Here is a 14,220-nt window from a genome sequence, read left to right on the forward strand (position 1 = left end):
CTACTACTCATCGAATCAGAGTCTCACGAAATGTTGTGTTTGATGAAACTCATGCCGAGAGCTCAGGAAGGGTAGAAGAACACAACATGGATGATGCCGGTTATCAGTCGTGGCTTGCTGCTGAGATATTCGATCAAATGGTCACACACATGCTTCCTCGTGTCCTTCCATCCAGGCTGAACATAATAAAATTGATGTGTGTTTACAAAGGGAAAAATCATTAAATACCCAGGACACTATGCCTACCGTCTCAGATGTTACCAAGTTTCAAAGAGCTGTCTATGCATGACAGAATAAAGATAATGCTCAGCGAACTTATGCGCAACCTAGAAGACCTGAGAGGATACGCCACCCTATTGAAAGATGGGTCAGTTATAATAATTTCTCTACGGACTTACAACTGTTCATCTCCCAGATTGAAAAACAAGATGAACCTACTAGCTTTGCTCAAGCATCTATGTCACTTAAATGGGTTGAAGCCATGAACGAGGAAATAAAAACCTTACATGAGTGTGGAACTTGGGAGATTGTTCCTCGTTTACAACAACTACGCCTTCATCCCAAAACAATTGGGGTCAACGATATGAACCAAAAAAGAAAATCATTCTGGGTCTTCCACATGAATCCTTCTCCTCCAATCATTTCTATCCAATGCCATGTCCTCAGTGAGGTTCAAAGCATTCATATCTTTTCCTATCATCTCCATCCAAGTCTTCCTAGGCCTACCCCGACCTCTTTTAACTAATATATTTTCCCATTTCTCCATCCTTCTAACTGGAGCATCATTAGGCCTTCGCCGAATATGTCCAAACCATCGTAAACGATTCTCTCTCATCTTATTTTCAATGGGTGTAACACCTACCTTCTTATGTATCTTCTCGTTCTGAATCTTATCTTTCATTGTATTTCCACACATCCATCTAAGCATATGCATCTCAGCTACACTCATTTTTTGAATATTATGTCTCTTGGCAGCCCAACATTCTGTACCATATAGTAAAGCGGGCCTAATAGTCGTCCTATAATACTTTTCCTTCAACTGCAATGGCATTCTATGATCGCACAATACTCCAGTTGCACTTTTCTATTTCATCCACCTAACCTTTATCCTATGATTTACATCTCCATCAATTTCTCCATACTTTTGAATGATAGATCCCAAATATTTGAAACAATCATCCACCGATATTTCTTGCTCACCAAGCTTCACTACACTCCCATCACTACTTCGTTGCTTACTAAACCGACATTCCATATATTCTGTCTTACTCTTACTCAACTTAAAACCTCTTGCTTCCAATGTCTGTCTCCATAATTCTAACTTAGCATTAACCCTAGCTCTAGACTCATCAATCAAAACAATATCATCAGCAAACAACATACACCACGACACATTTTCTTGAATTGATCTCGTAAGCTCATCCATCACTATAGCAAATAGGAAGGGGCTTAAAGCAGATCCTTGATGTAACCCAACCATTGTAGGAAAATTGGTTGTCACCCCTCCACAAGTGCGGACATTGGTTACTACTCCTTCATACATATCCTTAATTATACTAATGTACTTGAGAGAAACACCTTTCTTCATCATTATCCACCAGAGAACGTCCCTAGGTATTCTATCGTATGCCTTCTCCAAATCAATAAAAACCATATGCAAATCTTTGTTCCTCTCTCTATTTCTCTCAATAAGTTGTCTAAGAAGATGTATAGCTTTCATAGTTGATCTTCCAGGCATAAAACCAAATTGATTCTCCGATATCATGACAACCTTCCTCAACCTAGACTCAATCACCCTCTCCCAAAGTTTCATAGTATGACTCATGAGTTTTATACCACGATAGTTTGTGCAATCTTGTATATCACCCTTATTCTTATATAGAGGCACCAAAGTACTCTTCCTCCACTCATTAAACATCTTATTTGTCCGCATGTAAGATGCCTAATGAGTGGAGGAAGAGTACTTTGGTGCCTCTATATAAGAATAAGGGTGATATACAAGATTGCACAAACTATCGCTGTATAAAACTCATGAGTCATACTATGAAACTTTGGGAGAGGGTGATTGAGTCTAGGTTGAGGAAGGTTGTCATGATATCGGAGAATCAATTTGGTTTTATGCTTGGAAGATCAACTATGGAAGCTATACATCTTCTTAGACAACTTATTGAGATAAATAGAGAGAGGAACCTAATGGATCCATTGAGCGCTACAATGCAAGATTGGTGGCAAAAGGTTTCACGCAAGAATATGGACAAGATTATGATGAGACTTTTAGTCCTGTGGTCAAGATGGGAACTATTTAATTAATCTTGTCTTTGTTGGTCCAGTATGGATGGACTCTTAGTCAGCTTGATGTCAAAAATGCATTCTTGCATGGTAGTCTAAAAGAAGAGGTGTATATGGAACAACTCTCTGGTTATGCAGAATACAACCCCAGCACACATGTTTGCAAACTACGAAGAGCCATCTATGGGTTAAAGCAGGCTTCTCGTTCTTGGTTTGACAGTTTTTCTCTTGAAGTTCAACGATATGGTTTCATACATTCCCACCTCGATCATTCTTTGTTTATCTTCTGTGATCGTCAGGTACGTACCTTGATTCTTATATATGTGGAAGACATTATTATTACTGAAAATTCAGATGAACACATAAAAGCCACCAAGGACTTACTGAGTCGGCATTTTAAAATGAAAGATTTGGGAGTCTTGCGTTATTTCTTGGGAGTTGAAGTTGATAGACAGAATGGATCTCTTTCATTAACTCAACACAAATATACATTGGATCTAATGGAAAAGGCAGGCATGACAAATTGTAAACCACTCTCTACTCCTAGTGTATTGAATCACATGGTCAACTCTCAAAATGAGGAACCATATAAAGACTCCGGACAATATCGTAGCCTTGTTGGTATGCTTCAATACCTTACCTTCACTAGACCATACATTGTGTATGTAGTGAATCAAGTATCACAATTTATGCATGACCCACGAACAGAGCATATGAATGCTGTTAAGAGAATTCTTCGATATTTAAAAAGAACTCTTGGAGATGGTCTAGTTTATAATCGGTCCAAGATTAAAGGGGAGAGACATCAAGTGGATGTGCAGATTGGGCTGGAGATCCATATGACATGTGATCAATTTTTAGATATTGTGCTTTTCTTGACGGGAACTTGATAGCATGGAGTAACAGGAAACAACGTGCCGTTGCACGATCCAGCACAGAAGCTGAGTATCGATCTATGGCGGCTGCTACAACAGAAGCTACATGGCTAAGACATCTTTTGACTGAGATTGGAGAGTCTATTATGCCCACCAATCTCTTTTGTGATAATTAGAGTGCCATACAAATTGCCTTCAACCCTATTCATCACAGCCATACCAAACATATAGAGATTGATCAACACTTCGTTCGGCAAAGGATCGAAGATAGAGAAGTTGAACCAGCCTATGTTCCCACGGATGATCAAGTGACAAATTTGTTTACTAAGGGCCTCACTAGCATCCATTTTTGGTTTTTGAAGAACAAGTTGTCCATGTTACAAAACCATGCACAACTTGAGGGCGACTATTGAGACTTGACTGTACAGGTATATACGGGTCCAGATCTGGACCGGTATCTCTATTAATATTTGGTCTGCATTGTATCGGGTCTGGACTGAAGAGTCACAAACCCGACCCGATCTGGATGTTATAAACTTAAACTTAAGTCAAGGAATAGGGCACGCGTTGGTTCAAGATCGTGTGCAACTACTGCAGCCTCTTCTCTCCTCCCCTTTCAACCGCATCAATGAAGCTGATCATAGAGTTAACAGGTACGTGTGTGATCTCTAATAACCTTTACTACATAGATTTTCTGTGTTTACCAAAATATTCGTTTTGTAATCATGTCGAAGACATTAATATAGATCTTTGGCATAAAAGATTAGGACACCCAAGTATATCTAAATGATCTCTTTTTCTATTTTTGAAAAAAATTTGTAAGATAAAAATTTTGTATGTGAAGATTATATACTTGAAAGAATGCAAATGATACCTTTTGGGTCTAGAACCTCTGTGACACATAACATTTTTGAATTAGTGCATTCAGATGTGTGGGGTCTCGCTCCTGTTATGTCAAAAGGTGGTTATTCGTACTATGTTACATTTATAGATGATTTTAGTAGACATACTTGGATTTACTTTCTAAAACTCAAATCCAAAGTTTTTTCATGTTTTAAAAACTTTCATAATCTAGATAAAAATCAATTCCATATTTGGGTTGAAGCTGCCCTAACTGCAGTCTATCTAATAAATAAAATGCCTTCTCAAACTTTGGAAAACAAGTCTCCTATTGAATTTAAAATTTCTCTTGATTTAAAAAGGCTAAGGGTATTTGGCTGTAAATGGTTCATGCTTCTTGAAAAATATAGCAAACTCTCTCCTAAAGCCATAAAATGTGTCTTTCTTGGTTATGCTGATAATAAAAAAGTATATCGTTGATATGATAAAACAAATGATAAACTCTATATTTCTAGAAATGTTACCTTTCTAGAAAATGACAATGGATTTGATTTTGAAGTTCCTAAGGAAGAATCCGAGTATGATTTCTTATTTGATTTGTTGCCCAATAAAGGTATTAGTAATGATATTGAAACCTTCGAATCTATTAATGACTCAAGTAGCGAACCATCTCAAGATCTTCTTCAATACTCTAGACGAAATACTAGGGAGCATCCGTGTGCCCTTGACAGATATAATCAACTAACAAATACTGAAGAAACTAGTGTTAGAAGGTCAGAACGAACACATAGGCCTTCAAGTAGGTTTGTCTCCTATGTATCCTTCTTACCAAACTACATGGCATGTCTTCTACCCATTCATTCCTATCATGAACCATCCAACTATAACGAGGCCAAAAATATAAACGAATGGGTTGAAACCATGAAAATTGAATTAGATGCATTACACAAGGCTCACACTTGGGCAATTCAACCTTTTCCTATCGGAAAGTAGACAATAGGGTGTAGATGAGTGTTTAAAATTAAAAGAAAAAGTGACGGGTCTCTTTAGAGATATAAAGCACTTGTTGCAAAAAGATATTCTTAAGAATATGGTATAGATATTGAAGAGTCCTTTGCCCCAGTAGCTCGTATGACTACATTTAGAACTCTAGTTGCTATAACATTCATTCGAAAATGGCCGATATATCAGTTAGATGTTAAAAATGCATTCTTGAATGAAAACTTAAATGAAGAAGTATACAGGATCCTCCCCGTGGTCTGTCTATTGAAAAAGGCATAGTCCTTCATCTTCAAAAAGCCCTATACGAGCTTAAACAAGCCCCTAAAACATGGTATGATGGGTTCAGTGGTACGATATTAAAACTTGGATTTAAATATTGTTACACTGACATTGCTCTTTTTGTGAGATCTACAAATACCTTATTAATCATTCTTCTTTTGTATGTTGATGATATGATCATTACAGAGAATGATTAAAAGGAAATTGAAGATATTAAAATTTTGCTTAAAAAATCCTTTGAGATGACTAATCTTGGTTTTTTGAGATACTTTTTAGGAATTGAAGTAGCTTACTCACCATCTCAAATCAAGTTTGCAGTTGATATTGTTGAGCGTTCAGGAATCACTGACACAAAATATGCTGATACTCTTGAAGTAATAAATGCGAAAATGCGAGCTGAAGATGGAGTATTATTAGATGATCCAACCTCTTATCAACAACTTTTTGGATCTTTGATGTACCTATCCGTTACAAGGCCAGATATTGTGCATGCCGTACATTCTGCAAGTCAATTTATATGAGCCTACAACCGTCCACATGAGTGCAGTATTAAGAATAGTTCGATACATGAAGAAAACTATATCGAAAGGACTATTCTTATATTAAGTCTTATTTCTTACATTGATTCTGACTGGGGAGGAGATCTCAATAACTGTCACTCAATTACTGGATTTTGTGTTTTTAGGTGATTCTCTCATTTCTTGGCGATGCAAAAAACAACAGAACGTGTCTTTATCCTCTACGGAAACTGAGTACAGGGCCATGACTACCACAACCACCGAAGTTGTGTGGATGAGAGCATTACTTTTCAATATGGGTGTTGATGTCTCAGAACCTTCAAAGCTATGCTGTGATAATAAAAGTGTCATCTATATAGCCAGCAATCACACATTTCACGAGCGAACAAAACACATTGAGATGGATTGTCACTATATTCGCAAATAATATTTGAAGGGGATTATTACATTGCCATATGTCCAGTCCGAATTTCAGATTGCAGACTTCTTCACCAAAGCTCTTCCACTGCCTCAATTTTTGTATCTTCTTAGCAAACTTTCGGTGATTTTCCCGTAAGGCTAAGGAGTGTTAAAAATAAAATTGCATTCAAATACCTGATAAGGGTATTTCTGTCTTTTATCATACAGTACAGTCCACTAGGGGCTGAAATGTAATTTAACATTGTAATAAATAACTTGCCCTATAGTCATAATATGACTGTTGGGAGGCAGTCTAACTAGACGTTGGACTGCCACCCAACAGTCATAATAATGACTATTGGAAGGCAGTCCAAAGAGCTGGACTGCCTCCCATGTGCTGAAGCTCCCTTGTTATTCCTCAATGCTCTTAGAAGCATTTGAGGGTTTTCTCTAGAGTTTTTCCCATCTTATAGGCTTGTATGCCTCTTGTGTTGTTTGCTATTTTTATATCTTTTGAGATTGTATTTGGTCCATTAGTGACCAACCTTAAGTGAGTTTATTAAAGCCCTTTGTTGGCATTGTGTTTGTTTCACTATTGTTTTATTGTACCTTGTTTCATTACAAAGATTATGTCTTGGCTTTTTAGTAGGGTCGACATCAAAAAGTGTTCGAGTCTTACAAAATTTGAACATGCAAATAATGCATGAGATTATTTTAAGAGAATGTACTATCTTAAAGATATTGCACATGTGTGCAATTTACAAGATAAAGTACGAAATATGGTTCAAGAAGACAAAAGCATTAGAGAATATTATAATAGTTTGTGTAAATTATGGGAAGAGTTGGCTCTTATTGAACAAAAATGGCATTGTTTGGAAGACATAGAACTCCGTCAAAATCAAGTAGATATGGAGCATATTTTTTAATTTATTAATGGATTGAGATCATAATTTGAATCTACCAAATTCACTCTTCTTCGTAGAGGGAAAGTTCATTCGATAGAAGATACAATAGAAGAATTAAGTACGGAGGAGAATAGGCTTGAAAAGAGAATCTCAAACTGTGATGATGGCTCAGTCCTTATCGTATGTAGATCGAAAAACTATGTTCGTACATACAAACCCTCACATTATGGAAGGACAAATGATGATAAGCAAGGAAATGAGTAGTGCGAGCGAGTAAGTAGTGCAAGCGAGTCAGCAGTGCAAGTGCGTAAGTTGTGCAAACAGTAAGCAATTCAAAGCAAGTAAGCAGTGCAACTGACAAACGCAACATACGATTCAATTGATCGTAGGCTGTGAACCACCACGCAACTAGCTTGTTCTCGTTCCTAGAACATGGTCTTTATATTTAATCATTATCAGGACATCGTTTGTCGCACTATTATATCTAACAAACACTTTGTCCTGAACAACCTTAATCTATTCCCATCTCTCAAGGCCTTACGTGGCCAACTGTCACCGGTTATGACTCACTAAGGCGTCATACTTTCTCAGAAAAGCCCACCCTTTCGTAGAAGGTCCAAAACATAATCACTAACTCAAATCGCTATCGATCTGATCCTCACATCTGAGTCCTGCATGTAATCATGCTCAAACAAAAAGCCAAAGTTATAGATTCATAAGTGGCTATCTCAAACAATCTCAGAAGATCATCACAGCTCACCATAACTTTTTATGGTAAGCAAAAACACAAGATCCACGTCGGATCGCTCGGTCCGGGAGATATACGACCTGACAAGGACGTACCGTCCTAGAGGGTATACCTGATCTTGGACCATACACTTTCTCACATGAGTTCACCGTCTTTGCGGCTACCCATTCGTGGACAATGTACATCCTCACAGAAATTCTACCGCTCTAGCTGGATTACGCGATCTGGGAAATATACAACCTCACAAGGAATTACCGCCCTAGATGGTATACCTAGTCTTGGTCATACATACCCTCATAACGAGACCTTTGGAAAATCGGTCCCCAACAAACGCCATATCCAATGAAAGTCATTGGATACCCGCATCAACACAAATGACCGCTCTCAGGGTCGATAGCCACTATTACAATCAACAAGATGAACGCCGGATCACCTGGTCTGGGAAATGTATAACCTCACAAGGAATTCCGCCCTAGATGGTATACCTGGTCTTAGACCATACACTTCCTCACAGGAGTTCACCGTCTTTGCGGCTACTCGTTCGTGAACAATGTACGTCCTCAAAGAGATTCTACCGCTCTAGCCAGTTACCTGATCTTGATCTTACATGCCCTCGCAGATAATCCTTTGAAGATTCGATCCTCAACATGCACCATACTCAGTGATACATGCATCTATACAATCAACTGCTCTGAACGACTGACCGCTCTTGGGGTTAGTAGCCACAATATGGGCACAAGCATGTATATCAGCAATATGCATCGTATCATTTCACATAGTAAAACAAAACACACGAAAACATGCAGATATGACAATCCAGCTGATTCTATAGGCGAAGAGTAACTAACTCTATTCGTCAGCCAAACAAAACAACTGAATAAGACAAGCACTCATAACAATGCTCGTAAGACATACAATTACCATCAAATGACTCAGTTTATCAGCAAGTAATTAAATTATTCGTAAGGCATAAACCATTACATCACAAGCCATTCATAAACAATCATACGACAACAATTATATCACAATATGTAAGCAGCTTATAAGACAAGCGACCACATCAATCCTAGTTGCCACCAGTTCGTAGATTACGAGTTGTATGCAATCACATCAATCATAAGAGATGCAAGCCAACAAGTGCTACGCTACAATAAGTACCAAACAATTCGACCAAGGGGTAAAGCAAGTCACATGCTAATGTGTAGCAACTGGCATAATGCTATTATTATAAGCATTTAACTAGTATGAGAAGTTAGATGTTACTTAGCAAAGAACTGTGTAAGCAGTTTAAAAAACTAGAGTAACGCCTCGACAGGCGGGTACAGCTCAACGAGTAGCATACTGAACTACCCAGCAAGCAAGCAATCGACCAGTGTGAACAAACTTTATGTTTCGATATTACTGGGCTGCGGGTACGCGTAGGCAAAACGTAGAAACAACAAAGACTAGTTCGGGCGTCTGTTATTCTATGTATTTTCAATAATCCGAATAGCTAGTTGGGTCCGCTTCTAAAGGGCTGGTTTATCCGAGAGAGGATTCCCCAAAGGAGGCAGTGCCACGGATGCATCCAACTTCTGCAGAAGTGTCGAGCTAAGTAATGTAGCCCCTTTCTGCTTAACTCCAATGACTGGGGAGGCCGGGCCATTGCCCGTGGGGTGGTTGTTAACAACCTGTCCATTGGAGTTTTGTACCGCTCTGTCCTCTCCCTTGATAGAACAACCAGAAGTGAATGGGTGCGTTAGGGGTTGCTTAACTAACGACCCATCCTATGCTGTGGTCTTTAAACCACTCGAGCATCTTGCCTGTGAAGGCGAATGTGAGACCATTTATGTGATTACAGCATTTTGCATTTATCACTGTTCGAGGTCGCACAACCGTCTCATCTGATCATCGCATTACTAGACGTGTCGTGCACGACTACAAGTACTCTAGGATGAAGGGAGTATAGCTCCTCAATAGAAGCCTCAACAGGAATGTTTCACAAAGATGTAATGTTTATCTTTTGAAACAACAATACCTTGTGCCAACATTATACATGCAATTTTCTATAATCTCATCCGCTATCGGGGTATCTACATGCCTCACATGACTCGATACCGGCCTCGATAGACGGGATGCAGGTTTCTCAATAGAACACCCCCTAAGAAGTTCGCTCGAACCCCCAATTCGGGATCACTCGAGATATGTCGAAAAGGCGAACAGGACTAGCCAATCACATCCTTCCAAATGCTTCGATTTGGGGCAGTCTTTGATGCTTTTGCGCAGCTCTCTAAATCTCAAGTCTACTATGCAGGAACTGCGTACTCGAAGAGTCAGGATCCTTGCGAGGTATCCCTCTCCTTAGACGAGGATGTATCGCTCGCTCTCGACTGAACTCTTGTCGCAAGAGGGAGAGTGGTAGATGTCTCTTGCATCCTCCACGAGGATGCCTCAAACGCGTATTCAATGAGCGAAAACCTGAGCGTCATTTGTAATAACAAGGTAGTAACACATATGCAAAAGCAAGAGCCTGGGCGCAAAGCACGACAACAAAGTAAAGACTGTAGGCAGGAGTGCAACGCAGAGTCTTTGCGCGATGCGCAACGGCAAAGTAAAGAACTGTAAGCAGGAGTGCAGCGCAAAGCCTTTGCGCGATGCGCAATGACAAAGTAAAGGACAAGGATCGCGAAACCACGTCCTTGAGTTAAGTGCGTACTCGTATAAATATATATGATATATATATGCATATATATTTATTTAATTGTCCTTTTTAGTTAATTGAACTCAATTCAATTATCCAAGTCTTCTGTGCAATCTTCCTCTACCTTTGGGAGTTGCAAGCTTGCTGGCGTCTGCGAGTGTAAGCGATGGACGGCTCAGGTCGCAGAGCGCGAGCGGGATCCGTCGTACGAGCTGCAAAAGTAACAATCTTAGCAAGCTAATACCAAAATAGAAGGTCAGGGGCACTGTCGTCGTCCTGACGTAAGAGAAGCAGAGGCAGGAGTATCGTGCCCTTGCGCACCTGCTATAAGCGCAAAAAGTAGGGGCAGGGGTAGCGAGCCCTTGCTGTCAGCGGACTACGAGGAGGCAGGGGGTCGCACCCTTGCCCGAAGAAGACAACGAGGGAGGCTTCACCCTGCCTGCCAAGAGAGCAAGGAGGCGAGGCCCTTCCCTGCAAGCCACTAAGGGGAGGCAGGATGCCGCACCCTGTCTGCCGAATATGCAAAGAGGGCTAGGGGATTCGGTCCTCTGCCATCTCTGCAAAAAGGGCAGCGGCGGCGACCCTGTTCCGTCCTGCAAAAAGAAACAAGGATAGGGGATGAGCCCCTGTTTGCCAAGCAGAAACAGAACACATGGAGGGCTCGGCCCTCCCTTGAACAATAGAGGGAGGAAGGGGGGTCTCGGCCCCTTCCCAGCGAAACACGAAAACAGGGAGGGGGTTGACCCCTTCCCTGCGCAATAAACAAGCAGGGAGGGGCTCGACCCCTCCCCTAACATAAAGGGACCGAGGAGGGGGCTCGACCCCTCCTCCTACATATTACGAAAGCAGAGGGGGGTTGAACCCTCCCCTGCATAACACGTAGGCAGGGAGGGCTCGAACCCTTCCCCGCAACAAACAGAGGCAGGGAGGGTCGAACCCTCCCCTGCATGACAAAAAGGAGACAGGGAGGGCTCGACCCTCCCTGTGAAAAAGAAGGGACAGGGAGGGCTCGACCCTCCCTATGACCAAGAAGAGACAGGGAGGGGTCTCGACCCTCCCTGTGAACACAAAAGGGCAGGCAGGGGCCCCAAAACCCCTGCCAGAACCCTTCTCACAGGCGACAAGGGCTCGACCCCTGCCGACTTACCTGAACAAGAGGCAGGGCTTGCCACCGTGCCGTCCAAGGCACGAGCAGCCCCTCCCCTGAAGCCCTATGCCCAAGAGAAGAGGCGATGCAGGCGGCAGCCCTGCCGCTTGCCGAAAAGAAGAGGGGGAAAAATGAGGGACCTCCCTCCCTGGCAGACCCAGAGCCACCACGATTGGTGGCTCTGGTCCACCGACCCTTGAAGAGGAGGGTCGAGGGAGACGAAGAGAGGAGAAAAAGAAGCGTACCTGGGGGTTGCCGGCGTCGACGGCGGTAGCAACAGAGGGGGTCGCCGGCGAGCAGAGGGGGCTCCTACATCGGGGGCTCCTCTGCAAAACCGAAGAGGCACAAGGGTATGGGGGTCGGGTATGGAGGCGTCGCCGGCGAGAGAGAGTCGTGGAGAGAGGACGAGAGAGCAGGAGAGGGGAAGGTGGTGGACGACCGCTTCGGTCGTCTGTGACTGTCGACAGCTGCGGAAGACGAGAGGAGAGCGAGATGGTGACAGAGGGGGAAAGGATGCAGAGACAGAGAGACGAGAGGGGGAAGGAGGTTTCGAGAGCCTTCCCCCCTTCGTCGCTGCGTGCTTTTAAAAGCACGCAACCGACTTATCACCCGGGTCGGATCCGGCCCGGATCCAAACGATTTTTTTTTACTCCGGTTATTACAACTGTTCATATGGGAGTTGTTTTACGTTTTATTAGATATATTAAAATTTATATTTTTGGGGACTTTTCTTGTCTGCTTATTCTTCCTTAGATTTAATTGCTTATACTGATGCAGACTGAGGATGAGATCCAAGTAACTGACACTCAACTACTGGTTTCTATGTATTTTTAGGTGAATGATTAATTTCTTGAAGGTGTAAGAAGCAACAAAAAGTCTCTTTCTCATCAACTGAAGCAGAGTACAGAGTCATGGCTACAACCACTATGGAAGTGGCCTGGCTAAGGAGATTGCTGCATGACATGGGTGTTCAGAGTATAGGAGCATCACAACTATGTTGTGACAATAAAAGTTCTATTTACATTGCCAGCAACCGGACATTTCACAAACAAACCAAACACATTGAGATTAATTGTTACTATGTACGAGAGGAATTCCTACGTGGCACTATAGATCTTCCCTATGTTTCTTCAAAATATCAATTGACAAATTTCTTTACCAAAACTTTCGCAGTTCCTAGATTTTACTTTCTCTTGAACAAACTTTCGGCTATCCAATCGTAAGTTTTGGGGAGAGTGTTAAATAGTGTATCATAACTAGGATAACTAGTTTTTTTTACTTTTTCATTTTAGTTTAGTTTGTATAGGATTTTTACCTTTTTTTTTTTAGTTTAACTTTTGTTTGTATTGGACTAGTCAACAGTTGACTAAGTCAAATACAAAGAGTGGGCATTGCCCCCTCTTGTAAAGTGTATTCTTTGTGTGGATTACAATCAATAATACCTCTATTTTTTCCTCTTGTTGAATACCCATTTGGTGGGTATTTGTGTATGAACCATTCTTGGTTCCTGTGAGTGTTCATTTCGGTACTTTTGTTGGAACTCTTTGAGTATCCATTGTTGGTGATCTAGCAAACATCCTTTAAGGATCTCCTCTTCTTACAACACACTTGTATCGCGATACGAGTGTGTATCACACGATAAGGTACGATACAACACTTATACAAACACATGTTATGGCACTAATAAGAAAGGTTGATATCATGCAAGGGGCAAGAGTTAAAAAACATGGAAGACGATGAAAGACTTAGAAGGCGATAATAAAGGTGATATGAAGAATTGTAAGGTGATTGAAGTTGTAGCTCTAATTAGAAAGAAATGGAGAAACATAACTCAATTTAAGTCGACCTTATGTAGATGGGGTAAGATTTGATGATGATGATGATGATATTAATGATTATTCTGGATTCCTTCAATAAATCATTTGCAATATTTTTTTGAAATAACAAGATGCCTTTGGATGATCCAAGGACCTCAATTCCAAGAGAATTACCTTTATAGCCCCGTCTTTTGATATAAAAGGCTTTATGTAAATAACTCTTTAGATTTGAGATCACTTTTCTATTATCACCTATCACAAGTGCTCTGGACAGGGGTGGACATCAGGCTGAATACTTGATGGGCTTCTGAGTATCCAATGAGATGGACTGACTCAAGTTGCTTTTTGCAACTTGCGTTTAAAAAAGTGCGGTGTGACCCAACGTGGTTACTCAAACGAGCCTGACACAAGTCTAGCCTAATATGTTAATACATATGACATGGCAAGTCCTGACCCAAGCTCGATTATAACCAAATCAAACCCATGTCGAGGTTGGACTTGAGACGATTTTTTCGAGCCTTTATCAAACCCTATTTGGGCCAGCCTGGCTGGATGCACATCCTTACCTTTGGACCATAGGCACCTATACCGTTCAAGGTATTTTCTCAGCAAGGGTATTTCTCAGAGCGATTTTCAAAAGTTGCAAAATTTTTAAAGTTTTAAAAATAAAAAAATGTGAAAAGTAATAAGAAATATAGGAAAATAATAAGCGTTCTTGAAA

At 41.0% G+C, this 14,220-nt stretch overlaps 1 protein-coding gene across 1 annotated transcript in view; it reads left to right on the plus strand.

Moving 5' to 3' along the window:
- Positions 1–14,220, plus strand: part of HEB1 (ARM repeat superfamily protein) — a 124,877-nt gene that overhangs the window by 107,327 nt on the left and 3,330 nt on the right. The gene's annotated exons all lie outside the window — the stretch shown is intronic.

Source organism: Nuphar pumila, chromosome 1 (genome assembly GCF_984573655.1).
Source record: "Nuphar pumila chromosome 1, dmNupPumi1.hap1.1, whole genome shotgun sequence".
Lineage (NCBI taxonomy): Eukaryota > Viridiplantae > Streptophyta > Magnoliopsida > Nymphaeales > Nymphaeaceae > Nuphar > Nuphar pumila.